Below are 6,606 nucleotides of genomic sequence, written 5' to 3' on the forward strand. Positions count from 1 at the left end.
AAAGATTCAGTGCTAGGACGAAACATATTGCAACTAAGTTTCATTATGTCAGAGATTTAAAGGATACAGGTATAATGTTTTTTGAATATTGCCCAACAGAATTCATGTTAGCGGACATGTTGACTAAACCGCTTAATGCTATTAAATTGGCAACTTTTCGAAAACAGTGCGGATTGATTTAGAGACATTAAAGTTTAATCGTTGAGGAAGGGTGTTAGATATACAACGATTTAGTGTCACTATAGTTGTACAGAAAGATTAAAGTGTGAAAGGAAATCTATAGTTTCTTAGGTAAAAATGCTAAGGACTCGAAGGACTGTCATACTGGTCCTTAGGTACATCAGTTAGTCTGAGAGTGACCACCGGCGCGTAAAGTCTATCCTCAGAGTAATTCAGTAATTCATTCTTTTTTGCATTGTCATCTTAAGGTATTATTCTCACTTCATATCGATTCCCCAGTTTAAAGTGTATACCCGTTTACTTGAATAAACCTATGTGTTTTATATAGCATAAAGTGGTGTTCTTCACTTGTGAGTGTTTGTGTGTCGAACCCTCTTTTTCTATTCCCATTTATTCGTCATTCTATTTATTTAGTGTTTAATAATCTGCACACTGCTAACAATTAGTTATGGATTTCAGGAAGCTAAACCAATACACGGTGCAAGACAATTATCCACTCTCATCAATCGAGGAAATTCTCTGTATGTTGGGGCAAGCTAAATTCATGTCATAGTTTGATATGGCGAACGGTTTTTACCAAGTCGTAGTTGCAGCCGAGGACATACAAAAAACTGCATTCTCAACCCATAAAGGACATTGGAAGTGGGTACGTATGCCCATGGGATTAATTAACGCTCCCCCAACATATCAAAGAATGGTAAATTTTAAACTGCAGGGTTTGATTGGTGATATTTGCTTCATTTATTTGGATGATTTAATAGTAATAGGGAAAACCAAACAGGAACATTTAAAGAATTTAAGAACTGTATTTCAGCGACTGAGAGGGACCAAACTAATCTTGCAACCAGATAAATACAAATATATGGAACGCGAGATGGAATATCTTGGGCATTCCGTAGGTCCTGAAGGAGTTTGACCGTTACAGAAAAATGTGGAAAAAGTCTTAAATTTTCCCACACCACAAAACGTCAAGCAAGTAGAACAGTTCATGGGACTCGCGTCCTACTATAGAAAATTCATTAAAAATTTTGCTAAGATTGCCCATCCTATCAATCATCTTAAGAGCAAAAATGTAGAATTTGATTGGACTGACGAATGTAATAAAGCCTTCAATGAGTTAAAAAATCTTCTCACATCCTACCCACTCTTAAGGCATCCGGACGTAAAAAGACCCTTTATGCTCAGCACCGACGCCTCAAATTAGGGATTAGGAGCCTTATTATCACAACTTGATGACAAAGGAAAGGAACACCCAATCGGATATTCTAGCAGAAGTTTAAACCCCGCTGAAAAAAATACTCTACCACCGAAAAAGAACTCCTTGCAATAACTTGGGGAATTAAGCAATATAGACATTTCCTATTTGGCCAAGCTTTAGAATTATTTACAGACCATCAACCTGTTAAAGGACTACTCTCCGCCCGTCACGATAACATGTCATCTCGAATATTTAGATTAACACAAAAATTGACAGATTACAAAATTGAGGTTATTTACAAGCCCGGAAAGAAAAATGGCAATGCTGACGCTCTGAGCAGAGCATATACCGTAGAGAAAGCAGGAAACAAAACTGAGGGACAGAAATTAAAAGAAATCATGAAGGATTTAACAGAAATGGAAATGTCTATAATCAAGACAAAAAAGAAGAAGAAAAGGACAAGGATCATGACTCTCTAGTACCCAAGGGATTCCGATTGCAACACACCAGACTATTATTAAAAGAAATGCCTGACAACGAAATAAATAAGCGAATAAAACCACAGCTGAACTATTTCGCCGATAATACCGATAGAATAAAGCAATTTTTAGACCCCGCTTCAGTTGTTAAATTAAAAGATAAATTATTGCCCACAATCTTACGAAAACGAATTCCTGAAGATTACATACAGGTACAACTAAAACCTGACATTCAGATTAATGCTGCCCGATATAATGTACCCGAAAATATTTAAGAACTTGCAAGAGTGATTTGGGAAGAGGAACGCACAGAAAAAATCAGATGGATAGAAGTCACCTACTGGACAACATTTAACTGAATACGGAAAAGCAACATGTTTTATTTACACTACACTAAAACTCCTGGAACTTACTCAACATTATAAAATAAAGTCAGCCTACCCCAGGATCGTGCGAAAGCCTCAGATGCAATTGAACTTAATCGCTAGACAACACGAGTCCGGGCATTCAGCTTTTGAAAAAGTTAAAGAGGAAATCAGAAAGACACATTATTGGCTAGAAATGACAAAACAAATTCATGACTACATTTTGTCCTGTCCTATCTGCGCCACCAAACCCTCAAAACGATTAGTAAAAGCAGAAGCTGTGATAATTCCATCTGCACAAGCCCCCTTCGAAATTCTCCATATAGATAAATTTGAATTTAAAGCAGAAAATTACTTAATGATAGAAGATAGCATGTCCAGGCACATTTGGGTACGAAGTTTAGGAAAAAACAAAATGTACAACCTGTTAGAAGAATTTCTCTCTTCAATACCAATTCCAGTGAAAGTAATCACAGACAATGAACCTATTTTTAAAAGTAAAGAGATAAAAATATTACTTGAAAATTTAGGCATCGAACAAACATTAATCTCCGCCTACCACCCCCAGAGTAATGGCAGCTGCGAGAGGGTGATAGGAACAGTAAAAAATATCGCGAAAACATTGGAAGGAACGGGAAAAATAAAAATTCTCTCATCCGTAAGAATTTACAATAAGGCGACACACTCCATCACTAAGAGAACGTGACAAGAACTTCTTTTCAGTATAGAAGAAAACAACCCTCTAGACTTCAATGAGAGAATCGAAGAGCAACGCAAGAAAATGAATGAAAAAAGGAAGAAAGCAGTTGAGCTGACCTCAATTGCCAAATTGTTAAATCAACATAAAATCCAACAAACCGGAAAAGATGAAGGATATCAAGTCGGCGACTATATTATAATTAAAAATAGTCCCAACACATGGTCTCCACCACTAGTAATATTAAAAGTTAATCAAGATACCAAGACTGTAACCGTATATTTTAACGAAAAAAAGGCCTTTCGACATTTTAATGAAATAAAGCCTTATCACGCAACTGATAACTCGACAAAACTTTTTCACAGGTAACAAACGTGGCAGGGATGTACAACATCGAGGTAATCAACACTCCCATACTACAGGAACCTCTTTTTACAACACAGCTGTACCACGATACATGGGACACTGTCTACTTCATCGACATAGAGGAACTGCAACCTGATTTAAAGCTACTACAGAGATATACAAATTCTTTAAATTTATATTGTCAATCAATAAAATCTAAATGCACCACACAAAAATCAATCGATGCTCTAAATAACCGAATATCTAAAATCTCTAAGAGATATGACAATATCAAATCTTTATCAAATAAACGCACGAAGCGTGGAATTTTTTAACTTTGTCGGAAGTGCTACGAAATTCTTATTTGGAACAATGAGCGCAAGTGGTGCAGAACAAATAAACGCGGATATAGACGAGGTATATAACAAAATACAAGCAATAGCCGTCCTTATAAAAATCAAACAAGCTTATTAAAAACAACGATATCAAAAATCCAGAAAATTCACGAGAAAACCACGAAGGATTTAGGACAAAAGCAAAACTTCACAGAAGCCATGACAAACTCTTTTAACACCCTAACTGCAAATATGAATATATTAAATTCTTTGTTCAACACCGAAGTAAATTTGAAAGAAATAACAGATATGATGCTATCAATTGAAACTGCTATAGCAGAATCAAAAAACGGAATCCTTTCCCCTGACCTAGTTACACCCAGGGATTTCATAACGTCCATTCAAACAATTCAGACAAACATACCAAAATCCCTTCCGTACCCATCGACAGAACAAAATTACTTTTTATATATGAAAATCAGTATAGTAGATGTCACATTGATCGCAAATAAACTAATTTATAAAGTTCATACGCCTATACCTGAAGCACGGAAATATCATGTGTCTCGTTTCATCACACTTCCATAGCACTCATATCTGAATTCATATATATTCGACGGGATTCATGATAAGTCTTGTGCTGTCTCAGAAGATGAGTTAATGTATACCACAATAGACGAGACAAAATGCAAAAATGCTAGAGAGCTTCATTTCTGCAAGATCACCAACATCATAAAACAAATTCAACTTTCAGATCCATGCATCTCATGGCTACTGAAGCAAGAGGGAACATTCGGCGAAAAGAAATATTTTAAAATGATGACAGACTACATTTACAGCTTCTCTAACGGTTACCAATGGTACATCTCACCATATAACCCACTACGTCTCACAATTAGCTGCCCAGGCAACATAGACAAGGAGGAAATCATTACTCAATCTTCTGTGTTGACCTTAGCAGACCACTGCCAGGCTAGATCAGCAGGGAAAATTTTTCCAGCCACCACACATTTTTCCAGAGACAAACCTATAAAATCACACCAAATATCATTTAATTTCTCAAAACTTGAATTGTCTATTTCGGAAAATAATTTTATTTCTTTACCTGAATTTACTAATGCTCACTTGAACTTACAGAAATTAAAAGATTCAGCACACGATCTCTCTTTAGCCCAGCAAGACCTCACTGACTCCTTGAATATTAGGCGTCAGCACTCGTGGCCAGCACACCTGGCTCAGCGGATTCTATACTATACTCTTAGAGCGAACATATCGTTCGAATAAATATTATATCTGCATAAATAGTCTCCAGAAAAACGCAATAAATATTTAAAAAAAAAGAAACTCATAAAATTTACGTTTTCACAAAAGAATACAACATACCAAATTTCTTTTGCACACTACCTCCAAAAAACTATTAAAACTTCACCTTTTCCTATCAAACACCCCAGATTTAACATTTGGTCCACATTGGACCGCATATCTTTTGACCAATCCCAACGGATTAAAAATGAAGAAATAATCAGCAATTTAGAATCCACAATATATACCCTTCCACTCGAAAAAGCGATAGACATACGATGGAGCACGGCCAACATTTTACGCCAAGCTCAAATTCCTTCCTCAAACTTAACAAAACAAGAAAAAACCGCAATTAAAGAACTCAATCGGAATAAAGATATTATAATATTACCTGCATACAAGGAAAACACAACAGTAATAATGAATAAAGAAAACTATAACTACAAAATCATGGACCTTCTAACTGACGATACAAACACAAAACTTAAAAAGGGTCCTACAAAAACAATAGTCAGTAAAACAAAAACCCTTCGCAAAGACTCTAAACTTGACAGCCAAACAATATCTAAATTCATATCTACTAATCCCATCTCTCCAAGACTTTACGGGCTCCCAAAAATCCACGAAGATAACATTCCACTCAGGCCGATCGTCAGCGCAATAAACTTACCAACTTACAACCTACCACGCTTCGTCACTACAAAACTAAATCCTTTTACATGAAACTCCATCACTCACGTCCAAAACTCACTTGACTTTATCAAAAAGATACAACAGATTCACATTCAACCCCAAGACATCATAGTGAGATTCGACATATTATCTCTCTTTACGATAGTACCAATCTCTGATACAATTTATATTATTCAATCTTTTACAAACTTTCCTACCGCGCTCGTACCTTTGATACAACACACTATAATACTTACTTCTCGTTCAATAACCAATTGTACGAACAAACCTCAGGGACAGCAATGGGATCCCTAATCTCACCTGTAATAGTCAATGTCTTTATGGCACATCTAGAAACTAAAATTTTCAATCAAGCCAAGCTTAATTCGGAAATTTGGTTCTGTACGTTGATGACACTTTTTTAATCTGGCGACATGTACGAGAAGAACTAAATAAGTGTTTCGATTTCATCAATCGATTACATCCTAATATCCAGTTCGCCATCGAAATAGAACTAAACGAAAAATTTCCCTTCTAAGACGTATTAATTTACAAAAGATTTGATAACACATTAGCACATGAAGTTTACAGAAAACTCACACACACACACACAGATATCTAAATACCTCCTCCCACCATCCCCCATCTCAAAAACAATCTGTCATCAACTCCCGTGTATAAAGAGCTGTCCCCATAACAGATAAAGATAACTTACAAAATGAATTACAAAACGTTAAACAAATCCTAAAACAGAACGATTACACAAACAAAAAAATTGATAAAACAATAAGTAATACACTAAAAATAAGAAGTCAATACAACCTACGAAAGAAAGAGAGAGAAAAATGACCACCACCCTTTCCCTACATCCAAGGTGTCACAGAATAAGTAAAAAGAATTCTCAACAAACCCAGCATCCAAACAATATATATACGAGGGTGGATTGATAAGTTTCCGGCCTGACCAAGAGATGGCGCCACTTGGCCTACCTTGAGGTGGCGTTCTATAGTACCATCCTTAGATAGCTTGTAGC

The sequence above is a fragment of the Belonocnema kinseyi genome, chromosome 7 (genome assembly GCF_010883055.1).
Source record: "Belonocnema kinseyi isolate 2016_QV_RU_SX_M_011 chromosome 7, B_treatae_v1, whole genome shotgun sequence".
Taxonomy (NCBI): domain Eukaryota; kingdom Metazoa; phylum Arthropoda; class Insecta; order Hymenoptera; family Cynipidae; genus Belonocnema; species Belonocnema kinseyi.